The sequence below is a fragment of the Callorhinus ursinus genome, unplaced genomic scaffold (assembly GCF_003265705.2).
Source record: "Callorhinus ursinus isolate GAN/ISIS: 27379988/994484 unplaced genomic scaffold, GSC_fseal_2.0 scaffold1, whole genome shotgun sequence".
In the NCBI taxonomy this organism is placed as follows: Eukaryota; Metazoa; Chordata; class Mammalia; order Carnivora; family Otariidae; genus Callorhinus; species Callorhinus ursinus.
The window spans coordinates 82,593,469-82,614,860 of record NW_027397063.1 but is presented as its reverse complement, the minus strand read 5'-3'; the positions used below and the strand labels follow the sequence as shown (position 1 = coordinate 82,614,860).

Sequence of the window (21,392 nt, the reverse complement as noted above, 5' to 3'; positions counted from 1 at the left end):
ATTCTAAGATCTTTTTTCTTTAGAATTTGCAGATAAATTCATTATTGTGATTTCGAATAGCTTTACCCATTCATGTTAAAATTTCTTATCAGATCCATGCAGAATGAGCCCATTTTACATTACAGCCTTCAAGGTTTGAGGAGATACAAGTTCCAATATGCCTTCTCTTTCTTACCTGTTTTTTTAGTAGAACTATGCCATTTCTTTTCACGATCCATTTGGTATTAATTAATCATTTGTTTCTTTGTTTGTATAAAGTGTGGAAACCAAAATAGGATGTGTAATTCTACCATAGGTTTTAGCAGAGCTGAAATTTTAGTGACACAATGAAAATGGAATCCCATATTCCAATTGGCACTCAAGTTTGCCAGTCTTGGACTTTCATTTCCCATTATTGTTAGTCATAGTAATTTTTTATTTTCCTCCTCTCTTAATTTCATTTTCTGAAGAGATACTAGCAAAGCTTTCCAATATAGAGAATAAATTTGTTTTCTTCATGTACCAACTAGCTTCACACTTTGATCCATTAAGGCATTCATTCACTAATCATTTGTACTCGGAGGGATACAAAGATTAAGTAAGTTTCTATCTTGTCTGTAAAGTAAATCACCAGGGAGAGAAATGAGTTTGATTCATATTTTTATCCTTAGTCTTCCTTTTCTCCACCACCCCTCATCCTCTTCTTGTTTTACTTTCTTCTTTCATTGACTACCTTAACCTGTCACATCAGTTTGTACTTAAATGCACTGAAAATGAACCTTCAATATTATATTAGTGTCTAATATCTCATTTTCAGCATAGATGGTTAAGTATTAATTCAGAATAACTACTAACCATATACAATGAACAAATCAATTATCAATAGCTAACTACGGGTTTATGGTGGTTATTTGTTTTAATGTTAACTCTCCTGTGAAATACTTTGTACTATGCCCAGTAGGCAGGAGGTATTCAATAAATGGTTGCTGAAAGAATATGTCGGCCCCTCCAAATTTTGGGTATTACATTTGCTTCTTCCCCCTTGTTTAATAGCCAAAGCTGCTTTGGCTATTGCCTGGGAATGCTGTTCTGAAAATTAATTGATGATTTGTCCAAGCATCTTTCTTGCATTCAATGTGAGTTGAGTGGTACTAACTGCTAATCTAACTCATTTTACTTCTAACATTGGGCCCTAAAAAATTCTTTCCTAATATTTGATATCTTCTCCAATTTTGAATGAGTTATGAAAAATACTGTCTGATGATTTTGAAATGAGATTTCCAGTTCTTACATTTCATATCAACATAACCTCCCTATTTGAATTTACGTATGTATTTTAAATATTCTGGAAAAATTATCTTTTGTGTTGTAGTTCGGGTTAGGGTTACTCTGGTTTTGGTGATTTCCAGTTAACTGGTCAGAACTGAACATGATCAATTGATTGCCTGTTTTATAGTTTCAGAGACATGGTTACTCCATGTGAGATCAAAAGAAAAGACAAGAAGGAGCTTGTATATGGTACATTTTCCCCCTATTTCAACCACACTTTTCTCCATTTGGGTGGTGGTTTTGCTTACTAGCTGGAAATTTTCATATCTGTTGTAGAAACAAATAAGCATTAATCCATTTACACTTCTTAGAAATAAAAAATACTACAGATTTTTTAAAAGAAAGCACATTATGAAATTCCAAACTCCCATACTATTTCTTTTCACTTCTACATATATTTATTCTAATTAGAAAATTTTCTAATACTATAAAGGGTTCATGGAAGTCATCTAATTTAAATATTTCATTTTAATGAAATAATTCAGACATATAAACAAGTTATATGTAATATTATAAACATCTGTGTACTCAAGATTCAGCCTGAGAAATAAAGCATTGAAGATTCAGCTGAAGCTCCCTGTGATTCTTCCTAATGTCATTAACCTCCATTCTTCCCAAAGATAACCTCTACCCAGAATTTCAGGTTTATCATTATCATGGATGTTTATATACTTTTGCCACATATAAATATGCTCAAAATATATATATTTATTTTTGCACATTTTAAAACTTGATACATAAATGGTATCTTCCCACAGGTATCTTTCTGCAAACTGCTTTTATTGTTTCTGCTCCAGATTGCATTTTTGAGATGTATCCATGTGAACTCAAATAGCTATATTTCTTTTTACTGTTTCTAGTTTCACAGTATGTGATTATTCTATAAAGTACGTGTCTATTTATTTATCCAAAGGTGTTTAAATTTTTTCTTCCTTTTCCTTTTTTTTTCTCTTTCAAGTAATTCTGCAATGGTTTTTTTTTTCTGTACATGTGAAGAGAAGTACACAGGAGTAGAGAGACTCAACTTTAGGAAATGAGAGTCTTCAACTATCTCTAAACTGCTCTCTGAAATTGTTCTAATATACTTTCCATGGTTTCTCCACATTCTTATCATTCTTTCATATTGCTGGACTTAAAATTTTTGCCAATTTCATACCTATGATATGGTATCTCATCATTTTAGCTTGTATTTCTTTAATAACTAAGGTATCTTTTTCAGATGTTTATTGGCCATTGAGAATTCTCTTCTGCCAATTAAGAGTTCATCTTGGCTCATTTTTTCCTATCGTATTTTTTTTGTCTCTATAGGTTTGTAAGAAAGCTTTATGTACTTGGATACTAATCCTCCTTTGGTTACGTGAATAACAAATATCTTTCGTCAGCCTATGCCTTGACTTTTTTGATGCACATAAATTTTTAATTTTAATATATCAAAATAACATTTTTCCTTTATAGACTTAACTTTTTATTTCTTAATGTTTAATAAACCCTTCTATTCCCATCTACCCCAAATCACAAAGCTATTTCTTTCTAAAGGTTTTAAGTTTTGCTCTGCATCTTTAAGGCTTTATCCTACCTTACATACATATTTAGGTATGAATTATAATTTTTTCATAAGCCTAATCTATTGCCTGAATAATTCATTTTTTCTCACTTCTCTCTCATGCCACCTGTTATTTATAAAGTTCCCATAAATTCAGAGATACATTTCTGAGCCCCCTATTCTATTCCATTGGACTAATTTTATCCCTGACCCAAAGCTACATTGTCTCAGTTACTGTCATCTTCTATTTAGTCTTAATAGTTCATATGAAAATTATCCATACCTTGTTCTTAATTGTATTATATATAAAATTGTATTGACAAGTTTGACCCTTTGCTCCCACAAACACATTTTAAGATTAACTTTTCAAGTTCCATGAAAAATTATAGTGGGCTTTTAATAATAATTACATTATTAATTTACAACATTGAGTCTCCCATCTAAGAACAGATATGTATGTTCATTTATTTTGGTTTACTCTTCAATTTTAATAGATAAATTAGCTACGGGCCAAAATGTGATTGCTCAAAGTCACATAGTCAATTAATAACAAAACCAGTAATAGAAGGAAGGTCTCTTGACTCCTTAATAGCTCATACACTAAGAAGCCTTAATTATTCAGTTCGTTTAAGGAAAAAGATGGTGGAGTTCTTGCAGCTATTGCACGCTCTCATGAGAATGAATTCAACTTCCCAAGTTTACTAAGTCCTTGATAATCAGGATGTGGTCAGAGGGCTTGTTAGAAAAGCAGAATCTCATTCCTTCTCTTGTGCTACCAAACCAGAATCCTCTTTTTAAAAAGATTCCTGGGTCTGTGGTAAACACAGTAGTTTGTGAAGTGTTGCTTACCAAAATGGAATCTTGAAATTCATTGCATTGGCTTTTTCTCTAAAACTTGTCAAAAATGCTAGTAGTAATCTTGAGATCATTGAATTGCAAAGGGTTCAGATAAGCAGCATTAAGAACTATGTAATGACCCTTAGGTCTAACTTTTTGACCATAGGCTCACAGAAGCCATCTACTGCTCTGTTGAATGAATATCAAAAGTCCAGAATGAGAAGAGATTGTCTAAAAAAATATGTATCCATAATCATATAACTCTAAAGAAAACAAAATGTTAATTTTTTTTTTTTTTCTGAAAGCAGCATGTCTCAGGTCGCTTGGGGTTTCTTTGGGCTATAGTTATTCAGGAAACAGATACATTTGCTTTGAAATCACTAGCTGCTCCAAATTGGCATTTTAGCTACTAAATGCCATTGGGGAAAACTGTTGAAAAAAAGATGGAATACTGGGGAGAAAGAAGCACAGAAGACTCAGTCTTTAAAGTAAAACAAGATCAGACGATGTTTTCAAGGAGTCTTATACTATTCATGTTAATCTCCGTTCAGCCTTCTTATTTAACTACTATAAGCAGGAGAACTACATAGCTGCCAGTTATCTATCTACCGGGCAGAGGGGGGAAAATAGGTGAGGAGAGGGGATTAAAAAAAAAAAAAAAAAAAAAAAAGTGCGATTCCCTGCAATATCACCTCAAGCCACTAGGGGTATCTTTGTACCATTTTTCATCCTGCACCGATTTGGAGTAGAAACCTATATTAGGGGAAAACCAGGGTCCTCGGCATTTTTTGAGAGCAGTGCACCCAGAATCCAAAAAGATTTTTTAAAAAGAAGAAGAAAGAAAGAAGCCACAGTTCTTTCGGTCACCCGAACAGGGCTACGAAATCGCTTTACTGGACATCAGCGCCAGGGATTCATTTTTGAGGTCAATTTCCAATCGAGATAAATCTATTGGATTAGTAGGATTATCTGATTGCAGTCGAAAGAAGTAACGTTGTTTGATCATTTTTATTTCTTGCCTGATGGTCGGATTTACATGGAGGTGGCTTTGGGTCCCGAGAATTCTGGATCGTGGTTTCATCTGGAGAGAAAAAAGGATCAATCGACACGTTTTGGAAGTGTCCGTGGGTGAATAAAAAAAAAACGGGGGGGGGCGCAAAACTGGGGTTGCGGCTGCTTAAAGAAGAAAAACAAATAAGGAAGCCTCTTGAATTCTGAAACTAGAATTACCAGTGCTCAAGATTCAAAAAAAGCGTCTAGAAGCTGATAAATACTTTGACCAATTCAGCTTGAATTTGACGGCGAAGTGTTGTAGAAACTGTCTCCTTGAATGATTGGAAGGGGACTAAGGGAGGATGAGGGGGTTCCCTCTGTGGATTTATCTTACTGAGGGTAAGTTTGGGGGTCTTTTATTGGGAGGGGGCTGCCTGGGTTTGTGTGCCGCTGCGCGGTAGGTTCTGAGGACGCGGCGCCCGTGAAATGGGGAGAGAAAAGGGGATGTAAAGCCACCTCGCGCATCTCGGGGTGGGTCGCTAGGGAGTTACCTAGATCGAGCTTAAAAACCTTATTTTGTGGCGTTGGTGGGGAAGTCAAGCAACCCTCCGAGATCTCAACTTCGCATCGAAAACCTCTCAGTTGGGAGATCCCTCTTGGATCCAGTGCTTTCCTCCTAGTGATACTTTAAAAGAGAGGTAGCAGGGATGCCTTGGAAAACCTGCATGTGCCGGGGGAGAACCCAAGTAGAAATCGCTGCTGCTTTGGCTGCAGTTTCGGCAGCTGTCTTGGCTTCTACGGGAATTTTGCAGGGGGAATTGGCTGTTTTCGTGTTATCTTGTGATCCCCTCGCTCCCCTTTTCCCTTCCCCTTCCCGCCTCCCCTTTCTCTCAGCCGAACACTAAAGGGTTACCGGGTCACTGCATTGGATAGACACAGAAGTGGATGACTGGCCACACATGTTGTCTTGTAATTCACTTGCAAGACTTTGCATAATACAGTTCGAGGTAACTTTTTGGAGTTGGAAGAGTCCAGGAAGGCGTTGCAGCCTTTATGCCGAGGGCCCCGGCTGGCGAGTGAATGAGGCAGTCGGCTGCATTTCTGATGCATCCCTACCGTGGCTGCCTCGCCACTCACTGGCTTTTCTTTCCAACTGAGCGGTGCGCGCGCGTTCTCAGACATTTTCTTGCAGCTGAATACAAGGAATTTTTTTTCCTTTTCGTTATCTTATTTTTTAGCCCTCAAGAAAAGCTCATCATTATTTGCAGAAGGAAAATCAATTTCAGCAGATAGAATTAAAATTAATCACTTAAATGAGTAATATTAATTGACTTAGGAAACTAAAAGTTGCTTTGGAATCCAGAAAAGCATATTATTCTGAACCAATTTAGGAACACACATAAGTTCAGAACAATAACATGAAGAACTGATTCATTTAAAATATGTATATAGATATGTTAAATAGGCTAATGAATATCTCCCACCCCTTTATACCTTTGGACACCTCAGCATTATAATTTTAGTTGACTCTTCCTATTTAAGGCCAATCCGTTAAATTTTAAACCTTCAGACAGACAAATACATTAGAATAAAATGGAGATAGGTAATTGTTAAAATATAAAATAATGATTTTTTTATACAATTTTATCTTTTTAAAAAAACATCAAATATTTTTTCAGGGGTTTCTGTTTACAGATTATGATATGAATATAAATTTTTTATGGCTTTAGCATTGAAGCCTCTCCATTATGTGTGAACTCATGAAATGCAACTCTTCAATGTCATCTGAAGCACTCATCATCCCAGTACTTATTTCAGGAACTCCAAATACATCAGAAATCCTGGTATTGAAAGGGAAGCCTTGCCAGATTTTCTTCCTGGTTTTGTGTGTGTATGTGTTTCTTAAATCTAACTTCTGAAACAAGCACAATGCCATTCCTTTTTTTTTTTCTTTTTTAAGATGAAATAGCAAAATAGAAAACTTTGTCTCCCAAGGATTCTATGGTGGAGAAGTTAAATATTTCCTATTTCTGCAGGTTTTGTGTAAGCTTGTCTAAAGGTGACAAAAATAACAAAAAATAATTTTTATAAGCCCAACTGTTAGCTTTAAGGAGATATCTGAGAGGCTAGATTTGCCTTTCTTTTACACAGCTCTAAGTCACGTGGTTCATGTGCAGGGTGAGCTAGAAGAATGGATGTTCTGTGTATTGGTACATTCTAGCCACTGATCTTAGCTGCACAGTCCAACAATAGTGGACATCTTTTTTTCAAAGTTTAAATTAATAAAAAAGAAGTCAGCTAGTAAATAACACATTAAATGATGATAGTAAATAATTAATAAAGGTGAATGGGAGGTGAGCTGGAATTTTTCTTTCTGGGCTAGTAGAGAATAAAACGTTGCTATAAGTAGATGGAGAATATGAAACATGAGGAAGAAGGTTATTTTAAAAGTTAATCTGTATATTTCACAACCATTGAACTGGTGATCATGGCATTTGCCATATAGTGCCAAAGCAGAAGACTCAGCTTCAAGTGCCTTTGTCATGGCTGAACAATATTTTTCTCTGTTAGGAATCATCAATACTTTCTACTCCTTCGTTTTATTCTCTTTCATCAGTGGAAAAGAAAAAGTGGAAACTTTGGCTTACTCCTTGGCTTCTATAAGCAGTTCCTGCACAGAACTTTGGTAACTTTGTAGGTAGTAGATCCACTTTGGAAGGTCAATAATGATGGAAATAAGAGTAAAATGACACACCACAAATTTTTTTTAAAACTGTAGCCAATAAATAAGAGCAAGTTACCCAGTAATAGAAATGCTCTCTACTAATAGAGTAGATCACTTTAAGAACTGAAAAACCCAAGAGTTCACTTAGAAAATTAATGACATTTTGCTCTACCTTATCCAAACATGTATTTTTGGTTGTGATTTTTAAAAGAATATGGTGGTCTTGATCAGCTCTTCCAGTTTTGATTAAGAATAACACAAAATGTGGTAGTTTGGGATGAAGGGATGGAAGCCCTCATTGACCCCCAGAAAATTGCAAGTACAGTTCCTGACGTATGTGACGAGAAATAGCGGTGGATTCCCCAAAGCTTGTGACTATGAAAAAACTGATGTTGCATTCATTGGAGCTTCGTTTGACAGCTCTACCGGTCTCTCAAAAGCCTTCCATGTGTTCTAACTAACCTACCATTCAATAGGAATTGTTATTTCCTACAGTTTCCTTCTATGATTTTGAGATGATTAAATATAGTTACATGCTATTCTATATTAATCGATTTTTTTGAAAAGAAAATTGCTACACACTCTTAATTGAAAGTAAAATGAAAAGGACAATAGTTTTAAGTGATATTTCAATTTAACACATGGTATCCAAAAATGCAAATTTTCCATCTCTTATGCTCTCTTGAGATAAATAAAAACAAAACAAAAGTTTCAGTTAATGTAAAATTTCAATTTTTTAATATCTCAAATTTGCAAAGCCCAGAAAATTTAAAAAAAAATAAAGTAGTGAACATTCATGATGGATCTAGAGTGTCCTTTTTAATAGCTTTTAAAAGATAATTTAAAGTATTTTGAGGTAGCTCACCTGTTAATCTCGTGGAATAGCAACATTCTCAACTGTTTCTAAGAAGAGTGATTCCTTAACAGTAACATATTTGATTATTTTGGCTTTGTTATTAATGGAGTCACATAAATGATGTCGAATATTACTATGTTGCTATAAAAGGATATGAGTTATTTTTGCCTTTAAAATTCCGCCTCCCACCCCAAAAAACAAACCAACCTATTTGGTAGTAAACCTGTGTGAGAGAGAAAGATGATCAACTCTAAACTTAACTGAAGTCAGAGAAAACTAGTAAATCACTTCAGGCACTTGAAATTATTAGACATTAAACTTTTGGGGGATTTTATATGAGTTCGTTTTATAACAGTCAATATAATCTCTTCTGTGCCTATTTCCGTTGCATGTAAGAGAAATTCTAGTCAATGGCAAAACACTTTAGTGCTGCCATTACTGCAGACTTTATAGATCAGAGATGTGTCAGCGTGTTAGCTTTAGCAGTAATGCCTCTTTTGTGTGAAACCTTATGGGCCTTGCAGGCAGTCTCTCATCCTGACACTCATAAAACGTTCAAGTCTCCATATTTATTATTTAATTTTCTTCTTATATATAGCAACAGAACACTTCAATATATGAATGTGTAGCCAAAAAATGATAGGCAAGCGTGAATGGGACTAATGAGTTTTAATAATACCCATATTAGGGACTGCTAAAGAAAGTTTAATTAAGAAAAACAAGTTGAGCATGAAATTCATTTTGGAACAAAAGCAAGTTAAGTTACTGCTACAAATGTAAAATCAAAACGCACAGTGATACATCACAGGAAATAAAGTTTCCGCCTGAGACTAGACCTACTTAATGCAGTTGACATCTTAGGACCTGCCTTTAAGTTGTTAAGCTTGGGTTTGACTCATGAAATTGAAGGATATATACTTTTTCACTTTTCTCTAGTTTCCGTAGCATTTTACTTTAGTATTTTAACTATGTATCCAGTCACACTTTTCTTACATAATACTAGTTCCCTTGAGACAGGCCACATAGTAACCTTTTCTTTTTCTGTAGTTTTCTTCTCTAACAGCACATCTGCCTGCAATTAGAACTACCTGCCGAAGCCCAGGCCATCCCTTTGGGTGTGCTGTAAGTGGTGCTTCAGTAAGAGATCTGCTTCCTTATCAATTTAACTGCACCTGTAATTCTGTTTAATTTTTGACATAATTTAGAAAATTAGTAGATGTATTTATTTGTTTGCTTACTTATTTGCTAACTTGGTAGTGCCAGTGGGGAGAAAAGGGCAGAAGTTGGGAAGCAGATAGAATATTGGGCAAATATCTTCTTAGAGTGTGGTTTTCTTACAGTTTGTCTGTATCTAAATAACATATTCTGAAAAGAGCAAAGATGTCAGGCAATGATATGAAGGTTTTATATATGTTCCTCAACAACTTCCATTTTTCAAACAAATATCCAGTTGATGTTTTTTATGATTTTATCCAGATGTTTGGCATCACTTAAACATTACAGTACTTTTTTCTTCCTTGACACACCCAGTGAATGTTGAGTCTTAGAAAAAAAGAGGTTAATTGTAACATTTCACAGTAAATTGAAAATACTTGTTGTCTTTTGAAAAAATAGTTATGGTGGATACTTTCATACTGTCATATGGAATACTCACTGTGCTTGGAAAATCAGCAAGGTCACTTATGAAATCAGTGAATGTTGATTCGATAAAAACTAACTTGGGATTGTCACTAGTATAAGTTTTTTCCATAAGATAACCGTTCCTCTTATGCTAGATTTCACCAAGAAAATAGTGATTATGGCATAGGACATTGACCAACAGTTGCTCACAACATTCACACCTAAAAATAATACTTGAGCCATTTAATATTAACCATAGCACTATAAGGAATAAAGGTTCACTTCAGTAAGCATTATGTTTCAAGGCAGTGCGTCTGTCATTTTTAATTTAAATCTATATTACTTAGCTGTCCAAAACTTTACACACAAGTGACAGTGTTATCCTTTTTCTTATGGGTAAGAAACAGTCACGAGTTTCATTACCTCTTTATGCCAAGTATTCTAATGTGTATGTTATTATAAGTATCGATACCAAAAGCTCCCATTATTCAGACCTGTGGTCTTCAGTAATAACTTCTGAGAGGTTGTTGAATATACAAAGGTAAACTGTGTTGCCCAGTGGAACAACACAGTAGTAGTAGTCTATATAACTTCCATGATGGCAAGGGTTTTTGTCTTGTGTTTCAGAGGTGTACCTGGCACAGTACTGGTGACCAATAAATATTTGTTAAGTGAGTAAAGAGATGGGTTCTAGCCTTGGACATTAACAACTAAATACGTAACCTCTTGCTTAATACTTGGTCTCTTCATTTTTGCCTTTTTTTCTTAACATCAATCAGTTGTTATTTGAACTGACAGATATTTTGAAGTTATATGCAAAATTCCAAAGGTAGAAAGGGATATATTTAAAAGATTAAATTTTAATCAAAGACAAATAATAATTGAAACTTTGTAGTGATTTTTATACATTTTTTTAAATTTTGATAAGTTATTTTATTAAGACTTACAAGTGTAATAGGATTATTTCTTATTTTAATTTATCAAAATGTTCATTAGAGTTATTTTCTGCCATGAAGAAAATGTGATAGCTCAAGGAACTTTAGAAGGAGTAAAATTAGTCAAACATTTACAGACACTTAGAAGATAGACAGTAAGATCTAAACTACAATGAAGTTTGGTGTTTTGGTGATTATTGGAACACTTTTTTCATTTTTTAACGCTTTATAATTCTGAGCTCCTTATTCAATTTTATTTAAATGGTGAGCTCATTTAGCAACTTATGTTCCATGTGTATGTTAAATTCTTGTGAATATTCATTTATATTCTGTTATACAAATGGCCCATAATTAGAACATTGTTTTGAATTTTGTTATTATTAATATTAACAGAAGTGTAATGTGAAGGAAAAATAAAAGATGTGGATGTCTGAAGAATATCGCAAATGTAATATTCTTTTCCCTCTGGGGTACTGGTTGAGCTCTAAGCCAGGTCAGGAGTGACAGGCAGCCATTATCATTGTTTGGTGCCTTATGTGAAAGGAGTTGGTGGTCTTAGTCCAGTTCCTAGTAGACAGTTACTCCTTAAACAATAGTCACTATAGTGTTTGCCAATTCCAGCAGAAGGCTGGGATTCAATGGGCACAAAGGTTTAGCTACCCCCTCTCTGCTAATCATCCTCCAAGGGGTCAAGATTGACACACCTTGGCACAAGGCCATGCTGAGAAACTTAGTGCTGCCTCTGCCAAAGTTGTAGTATTCTCTGGCAACAAGGGATTTTTTAAAGAGGACTTTAATTAAGCAGGGCACCAGGAATGGCAATTCTCCACTCTTCCCAGGCACAGCAACTCACTAGAAACAAAAATAAGTTTAAATAGTGAATTAAGGGCGCCTGGGTGGCTCAGTTGGTTGAGCGACTGCCTTCAGCTCAGGTCATGATCCTGGAGTCCCGGGATCGAGTCCCGCATCGGGCTCCCTGCTCGGCAGGGAGTCTGCTTCTCCCTCTGACCCTCCTCCCTCTCGTGCTCTCTGTCTCTCATTCTCTCTCTCTCTCAAATAAATAAATAAAATCTTTAAAAAAAAATAGTGAATTAAGATTGTAGCACTGCTCTTAGGTTGTTCTATCTTCTCTGTAAAGATAGTGGCAGCCATAATTAAGTTGCTTCTGGAAGCAATGACTTGTGACCCAAGAGTGGCCCCTTTCAGACAAAAGCATCAATTTAATATCAAGGGAAGTAATCAGCCCTACCTTGCTGTCTCTCTTGAGCTCTTGAGTGATTATTCATTTTCTTCTGGGGGATCACAGGGTCGCCAATTGGTTTTGAAAATATGCCCTGCAGTATTTTACATATACATTAAAACCATTGCCCGTGCTTTTTCTTTTTTTTAACATCTGTCTTATGAACTTAGGAATTCCTGTCGCTCTCACCCCCTTCACATTCTTATTCGTTTGGAAGTCAAGACTATTAAGTTAGATTTTAGATTTAACAATTAATATCTGGAGATTTTGAGAGTAAATTCAGAGTAAACAGAAAGTAAAACTTATTTTATATAGTTAAATGTTAGATGGTTTGTTTCAGCCACCCCCCAAAACAAAACAAGAAACTCTCCAATACAATACTTAGCCATTAGTTGTAATGATAGCCATAGCAGGAATATTCAGATGTGAACGCAGAGGAAATGCTATCACTTTGATCTCTTTTTCTTTGTGTTGTCAGAAGAGCTATGGCATCTCAGAATCCCTTTTTTTTTTTTTTTTTTTTTTTGCCAAACAGCAGTGGAATTAGCTACCAGTCTGTATGGCCATCCATGCACACCCTTGCATGATGAGGAATTTTTTGTACTCTAATTTGTTCCTACCCCTTCTCGGTCTTACCCTCTCTTGCTGTAACTCTAATTAAGGTAATACCTTCACAGGGATCAGACATCACAGATGGATAAAATCTGAGGGTAGGGTTAATTGATGAAAATAATATAATACATGAAAGGGTTATTCTCGAAGACTAAGGCCAACCTAATTATGTCATTATTGTGATTATAATTCTTCTCACCATACTTGGGATAAGATCTTTCATTCCTAAAATGGCCTAGAAATTCTTGAACTTCCAGCCCCTCTCCAGCCTGATGCTCTACCTTGCTCTCAAAGTATTATCTCTTTGTTCTTGAAAAACCCCAGGCTTCACAGCCTTTGGGCTTTCTCTTGCCTTTCTGTTTGTCCCCTGGTCTTCACCTGCTAACTCCTACTCATCCTTCAGAACCCAGTTTACAGATCTCTTTCTCAGGAAGTTCATCCACCCTAGTCCAGACTCATTAAATCTCCCCTCAGAGGGGTGCCTAGGTGGTTCAGTTAAGCGTTTGACTCTTGGTTTTGGCCTGGGTCACGATCTCAGGGTCATGGGATCGAGCCCTGTGTCTGGCTCTATGCTCAGCAGAGAGTCCGCTTGGGTTTCTCTTCCTTTCCCTCTCCCTCTGCCCTTCCTCCACACACTCTCTCTCTTTCTCTCAAATAAATGAATAAATCTTTAAAAAAATCTTCCCTCAGAGCACCCTGCGTTGTCCTTCTTTGCAAAGCATTTATGACTAAATAGTTATCTGTATGACTGATCTACATAAAGTGTGTCTTCCCCATTGAACTTTAGTCTCCATGAGAATCAGCGCTATGCCTATTTTGTTTATGTGGACCTCGCCAATGGCTGCCACTAAACAATGTAAGAGAGTGAAGAAGGAGGCTATGTTTGTAGATTACTGTGATAGAAAGTACTACAGATTCAGTTACAAGAAAGGTAACAGGTGCTTTGAGAGTTGAGGGAAAGGAGCATTTTTTGAGGGAAAGGAATATTTTTGTGGCTCGAAGGATCTGGGAAGGAAGTACTAATATTTAAGCCAGGTTTTGGGGGGATGCTAGCTAGGGTTCCTCCAGGCAAACACTGCCCATGTGAGCACTTCCTAGGGAGGAAGATCTTGGTGAATAAGTTGGGCTCAATTCACTGACTATTGCTCCCAGTACTGTGTGCTGCCTTCCAGTAGTCTTGTTTTTTCACCGAGACAGTCTGCTACTGGGTGTAACCTTGGCAACATACTCATGTTTTTTTCCCTTGCTGATCTTTAAAATATTTTGTTGGTAAAATTTTTTCTTCTATTACTGTCAAATTTTAGTTTGCCTTTTCCCCTTAACAATCTAGGCTGTTATTTTCTTACATCATTGGAGAGGTTCATTCAGAGTGGAAGTAGCTTAAGGAGAAAAAACAAATAGAACTGCTTACATTTTCTTCAGAGAAGGGGAGATTGGGATGTAACTGTGGGAAGCTTTTGAAGCCTACCTACCCTTTCTCTGAAAAGGAGGCTATGGAAAAAAAAATTGAGAAGGGGGCAGGGTTCATCTTTAGAGTCTATTAATTCTTCAGCCTTATCTCCTTCTATTTGTGAGAACTCACTACATTCATAAAACTGTGATCTTGTTTTATTGAAAAATGTTTCAGTGGCTTTGTGTTTCTGATCTTCCATTTAATTATCTGTTACAAGGAGATAGTAAAGATCTCTACTTCATGGTATTTAGAGACAATTAAATGAGATGATGCAGTTAGCTCACTGGCCTCAGTCTATGCTCAATATGCTCAATTGGAACTAGCCATTAATCAAGTTATTAATTAATGGTGGTCATGGCAGAATATACTTGCCATCACATTAGTTCTCAATAGCTACTTGGTGGTATGGCCATAACATGGGCCATGGCATCCCTTGAATCTCTACATGATCAAAGTCTTGAACTTTGATACTCATATCTCAGAGTAGACCTTTCATAATCCTTGGTTCTAACTATTTCTTACTTTTCCTCCTTGTACCCTTCTGGTACTGCTTACCTTTCTACCTCGATACAGTTTCTCTATTCAACACTGGAATTACCATTTCTCATAACCTTTACTCCTTGAAATTACAACATTCTTGAATTGCTTATCCCCAGTCCTAACATTTTTCATTTACTCTCTGGCCTATATTATGGAACATTGCTGGAAGAAGACTCAACACCACAGTGCTTGGAGATGCTCTAAATTGTGCTTATTATTTAACCCCAGCAAGCTAATCAACAGCCTTTTTTATTTTCCTCCTATTAATGTCCTGTGTGTTTCGCTTTCCTCAAATGCTCAAACTGAACATATGACTTAATTGAGTTGGTCTTATTGGGGAGCAAAGCAAAATGTCATGTATCATAAAAGTTCAGGGCATGTTCTTTTGAGTTAGGCAGTCCTAGGCTTATTTCTTGGGTCTCCCTTTTCCTATCTTATTGACCTTAAGAAAGTTATCTAACCACCTAAGTCATTTTCCTCATCTCAAATAACAGTACATGGCTTATAAATTGGTGGTGAGGACTAAATGACATGAGACATGTCATGTGGTTTGGACAGAGCTTAGCAAGTAATTGGTGATTATAATATCAATCAATTTGCTGTCATTTTCACAAATACAGGTGTATTCACCTATATTTTAAACTGAACATGAAAACGAAATTGTTTCTGGTTTCTTTTTCACCATTTAATTCACTAAGGTAGTGGTCCCCACATTTTTGTGATTATACCATCCTATGTTTATGATAACCAAACCAAAAAAATATAAAATATATACATACAACTCCTACATAAATATCTCTATCATCAGGTTGCAAATCACACACAAAAATAGACACTAAAAGATGAAAAAGATAAAATCAATATTTTTAGTATCTTTTAAATCTTGATGCCTTCATTCCATCATTCATTAATATTCCAAGATGTAGAGATTCTAAGAGCACAGTTCACAGCTAATGAAATGGATATAACTCTGTATTTCATGATAGTTTCTTGATGTTTTGAAAATTTTTGTTGTTATTGTATATGATTAGATAGCCATGGTTTTGAGTCTTGCAGTGTAGCTGAAGAGCTTGTATTAGAAGTGGGAGAAGTTTCATATCTGCTTGTTTCTTGTTCTTATGATTGTATTACTAGTATTTCCTTTAACATCTATTTATCTTGTGAGAAAAATTTAATTCAGTAGTCCTTTTTGTGAGGGTTACTTGAATTACAGAATGATGAAAAATGTATAAATCTACTTATCCAATGATATTACCAGTGAAGTTAACTCTTATATATCAATATATGTTGGAAAGAAACAATAACAACAAAATTGTCTCTCCTAGCAAACCCACCATGTTATAGGCTGTAGACCTTCCCAAGAACATCTCAAGGGCTATATGCATCACACAACTGTGTGGAGACACTGGTATTTAAACCATATATTCATATTAGCATAGCTTCATTTCTTTCTCTTTAAGCTTTATGTAAAAAATTATGATACATAGTTCTATGGTTTACTTTCCTCTCATCTGGTCATCTTGTGCTAGGGTATGAGCACAGTGCTTTGGAGATTCTTGCTCCACAGCACTGCCAGATTAATTTTCTTATGAATAAATTTGATCATATTCTTCCCCTGCTAGGAATATTTAATGGCATTTTATCATCCTGTGACTAAAATCCAAACTCTTTAGCCTTGTAATAAAGGGCTTGCTTGATTTGGCTGTAACCTGCTTTTCCAGTCTCATTCAGTGATGAACCTCATTTACTCTGTGTCCTGGCCAAACTAAACCATGCCCTCCTCAAACATTGCTGCTTTTTTCCTTGCTGTGGTAGGTCAGGTTTCCCGGGGGGGGGAAAAACAAAAACAAAAAGACTCTGAGATGGACCTTTCCCTGCAGGAAGTTTCTTGGGGCACGTCACTGGGAAAAACACCTGGGAGGGAGTGAGAAATCACAGTCAGCTCCTCCCTCTGCCCCTTTCCCTGGGAGCTTCAGGGCCAAGGTGGCCCGTCGGAGTTGGTCTGCACTGAGGCAAGAAGGCCAGGACGGACACTGGTGTGGACAAGCCATGCTAACGTGAACCGTTCTCACGGAGATTGAGCACCACAATATCCACGACATATTCTTTCCGTGTTTCTGGAATGTGCCCTCTGCCTGGGATCTCTTCCATGACCATCAGTGTTTGTTCAGATCTCTTTCCTCATTTACTAACTAGAGGTAGACCTGTTTAATGTGTAATAATAATTTGTGCGATTGCATTCATTTGTTTATTCATTCTACTTTTAAGTACTTACTATGTGAATTAATTACACATTTGTTACCTTAAGTGTCAGTTACTGAAAGGACTCATGGGACTCAAATAGTTTATACTCCTTGGACAGCTTCGTTACAAGCAAATAGTACAAGAGAGCAATAACAGGAGAAGGGTATGCATCGAATGGGGTCTGGACATCTCAGACTCAGGCTTATTTGTTGTCACACAGGATACTCCTTGTCTCCAAGTCTTGAACCACCTCCAGTATGCATGTGAAACATCTTGGTATAGGAATCCCAAATCTGCTGGTGGTCAGATTCTCTTACAGTGAGCTGTAAGCACATTCCAGTTATATGGGTGGCCTTGGCCATTGAGAAGACTGCACTCCACTGAAACCAGTTATTATTAAGTGCAATAATTATTAAATTATTATTAGCAAATCCAGTTCTTAAAACCAATGATTATTACTAAGTGCTGGTGGCAGGCTGATATATTCTGACCTCAAAATGACTCATAGATCCATAGGTATAAAATATTATTTACTATTAGTTAATACTGCCAATCTTCATTATTCCTAGATCTGTATTTTCACAAATTTGTCTATTCACTAAAATTTTTTTTTTTAACCCCAAAGTCAGTACTCATAGTGCTTTTGCAGTCATTCACAGATATGGGCAGAACAACGAAAACTTTGGGATGCCCTACGAGCATGTTTCCAGCTGAGGCCATGCAGGGAGATATTCTGCCTCCTTGTTTCAGCTCTCATATAGAGATGAACAGAGGACAGAAATGGTAGAGGGAGTGCTGTGTAGTGCAAGAAGCTCCAGCTCTGGACCAGTTGGAGGGGTTTTGAATCCCTACTCTGGCATTTGTTAGTGGGGTAGCCTCAGACAAGTCACTTAATACTTTTGAACCTTGTTTTCTCTTTTGTAAAATAAAGAAAATAGAGTCTACTGGGATGAATTGTTTTTAGGGTTTAAGATTATAATTTACAACTATGTGAATAATTTATAACTAATTTGTAATTGAGATTATAATTTATAACTGTGTGAATAATTTATAGCTATTTCTCTAGGAGCAATGGATCCATGTTCCTTAATTTGGTGTTTGCAGTGACTTTATAGAACGTAACTATGGTAAATAACAACAATCAATTGTATAGCACTGGACAAGCTCCACACCACGCTGGTGATAAGTCCGTATCCGCTGAGGTTTGCCTGCACTATATAAGGATTGTCAAATAGATTTTATGATGGGTATGAAGTATTTAAAAAACAACAAACACAAAATCCTTGCCCTTGAATAAGAAATTCAATGGCTGGGGGTGGGTGGGGGAGAGCTGGGTTCAACAATAAAACAAAAACAAACAAAACAAAGCAAGGTAGAAAATAAATAGGTAGTATTTTTTAAAAAGACATGAATTTACTATGTAAAATTATAAATCAGAAACTTTTTGTTAGTTCCCACCTCCCCATTCATCATGTATTTTTGAACACATATCACATTCCAACCTGCATTAGAGACTTTTTTTTTAATGTGACTTATTCCTTTAAAATATCATAACTACTTAGGAGCAAAAACTCTCAATTGTACTCTCATAATATTTAGCACAATAGCTTATATATTGTAGATACCCAATAAATGTTTGCTGAGTGACTAGAAGATTGGATGAATGTGCCACCTACTATGATTATCTAATGTTCTAGAAAGTTCTCTCTACTCTCTCCAGCATCATCTCTTTGATCTGGGTTACTCAGGAACAAACTAGTTCCAGCTATTATGATGAATTAATGCAAGTGAAATAATATACTACTATCTATATGCCTTTTAAAATATTATTTATTTTGTATTTTATTTTTCTCACTGGGACCACACATGCTTCAACTCAAAGGGAGAAATTTTTTGAACTAGCATCTGTACTAACTGCAATCTTTGATGGAGCTAGTCCTATATGATTTGATAGGCTCATCTACTTGTTTGACCTGCTGAATAAGGTTTTCTGATCATGTTATTTTAATGTATTTATTATAAAATATTTCAAACACATGGAAAAATACAGAGAATTGCATAACAAAACTGTAGGTGTGTGTGTGTGTGTGTGTGTGTGTGTGTGTGATGTAACACTGTCAAATCTTAGATTTATAAAACTTGCTGTAGTTAATTAATTGTGGTCTTTTAAGACCTCACCACAGGTTATCAATCTTAGTGCCAATTAACTACCAATTAATTAATTAATAACATTAACTAATTAACTGCTAGAGTAATTTCATACACTGTCCTTCTTACCCAGGGATGAAAAATATTCTGTTACTCATATTTATGAGATCTGTGAATAATATATAGCTTCATTTTGTTTATTTTATGCTTTATCTAAATAACATCTTACTGTCTCTGATCTGCAACTTGCTTTGTTTAAAACTTTTGAGATTTTCCACAGTTTGGCTATTGTGGAAAAAAAAAACTTTTGAGATTTATCTAAGTTGACATATTTAGGTCTGGGTCCTTTATTTCCACTGATGTATAGAATTCTAATTTGTGAATATATCATAATTCATTTATCAATATCTATTAATGGACATTTAGGCTATTATGAAGTTGGAATTTTTTGTTATCCATTATTATTTTAGTATAATCTTGTGTAAACACATATGGACAACCAATCACTGTATTTGATGTAAAATAAAAAGGTCAAAATGTAAAGTAAAAAAAAGTAACAAAATAAAATCTAAACTTCCAGTAAAAACAGGGTAATCCATTTAAATTTCTGTTTCTATGCCATTGTCAGAGTATTTACTTAGACTCTATCCTTCTGAAGAAACATAAAACACTTTTACAATTCAATTTTAAGTACACTAGGTTCAATTTTTTAAAAAGTTTTAATTGTGAAGTGAGAGACTGTTATCAGGTGCAGTGATCAAGAGGACAGCTTTTAAATCAGATGCCAGTGGGATCCTGGATCTGCTATCGATTGGCTGAGAGACCTTGGGCAGGGTGCTTAACCTCTTTAAGTCTCAGTTCCTCTGAGTAAAAAAGGGGATAACTGTTGAACCCAGTTATAGGGTTATTGTAAATGAGATGTAAATGCATAAAAGCTAAGGGTTGGCATACAGCAAGAAAGCACCAATAAATAGGAAAAAAAAAAGCCTGCCAACAAATTTGAGAGACTTTATAGTTAGACATATATATATATATGAAGACTTATATATAGACTTATATATATATGAAGACTTATTTACATATATATTTAAAATTTCATTAATTTAAGCAAGCCATATTTTTACATTAGACGTGGACAATTGTTATTTTTATAACAAAAACTTCTGAGAAATCTTTGAGGTCAATACTATAATTCTCCATACAGGTAAGCCCATGTAAACTGGGATGTTTTCATAAGCTCAGAAGTGAGATGTTATTAGAATTTGAAAATTCACCCTGGCATGCAGAATTCTAATCCTTCACAACTTGTTTCAAAGTATCACATCGGTGGGAAACAGGAGTCCCTTTCTCTTAACATGATTAAGGATTTGTGAGTACAAAAATGAGTATTATTTTGTTAATAATGAAACAAGTATTTTTTATTATTAATAAGATACAAAGTGTATAAAGAGGGAAACTTTGGAAATCACTGTATATGGAAATTGGGTTGAATGAAAAATGGTGATGCAGACTTTTAAAGTGCCAACACAGGTGCTCTATTTGGGGTGTCAACATGGTGCTTTTTAACTCCAAAATGCGACTGGAAAAGACTCAGTCATGCTGTGGCCAACCGCGATTCTGCCTAAGAATAAGCGTAGTCTACTCTTAACAGAAATGGGTTTGTGTAGCTGAATATTCAATACTTGCTGGAGTTCCAAGACAGGAATGGGATGGGTCTAAGCCTGTCTTTTGTATGTTAATGAGCTTTCACAGCAAAGGTTTATGAATTAACCCAGAGGGAAGTATTCTTGAAGAAAGACATTTATCTCCTTATTGCCTCCTGTGATGGATTGTTCATAGCTAAGGGAACACCAGGCCTGAACCAAATCTCCAGCTGCCCTATGTAGTTTGTACAATCTCCTTTTCAATAACACAAAGCCAGGGCAGTCCCACTGCCAGACCAGCACTTCTTCAGGAATCTTCTCCTACTATGACAGGATAGAACCACCTGTAATACAAATCAACACTATTATTTTCAAAGTAAGCACTTTGAAAGGTTGCTTGAGCAAGAAAAGATGAATTTGCCGCGTTGTACACTATCTTGGAATTCAAGTAAGATTACACCGTGAATTGCATTGCACTGAGTGTTACATTTTATCCTGATGTGTTTTAAGTTGAACTGGATAAACAGTGTTAGATGTTCTAGTAGTGTTAATATGCAAGATGCTGTGATTAGGTATAATTATTTTGTAAAACTACTGAACTCTATTTTTTATCGTTCCTTTGATCTCTAGCAGGTAGTGAAAACGAAATTTGTAACTTAAAATATGTTGTCTTTGATGCAGAAATTAATTTTCAT

At 35.6% G+C, this 21,392-nt stretch overlaps 1 protein-coding gene across 6 annotated transcripts in view; it reads left to right on the top strand.

Annotated features, from left to right (window-relative positions):
• Positions 1-21,392, top strand: part of NLGN1 (neuroligin 1) — an 835,757-nt gene that overhangs the window by 165,994 nt on the left and 648,371 nt on the right. For 3 of the 6 annotated variants that reach the window (XM_073897128.1, XM_025878663.2, XM_073897107.1), the window contains exon 1: positions 4,345-5,080. The exons of the other annotated variants lie outside the window; for them this stretch is intronic. The gene's annotated coding sequence lies outside the window, so the exon portion shown is untranslated. Of the gene's footprint in view, positions 1-4,344; positions 5,081-21,392 lie in introns of those variants that run through there. 6 annotated transcript variants of the gene reach the window in all.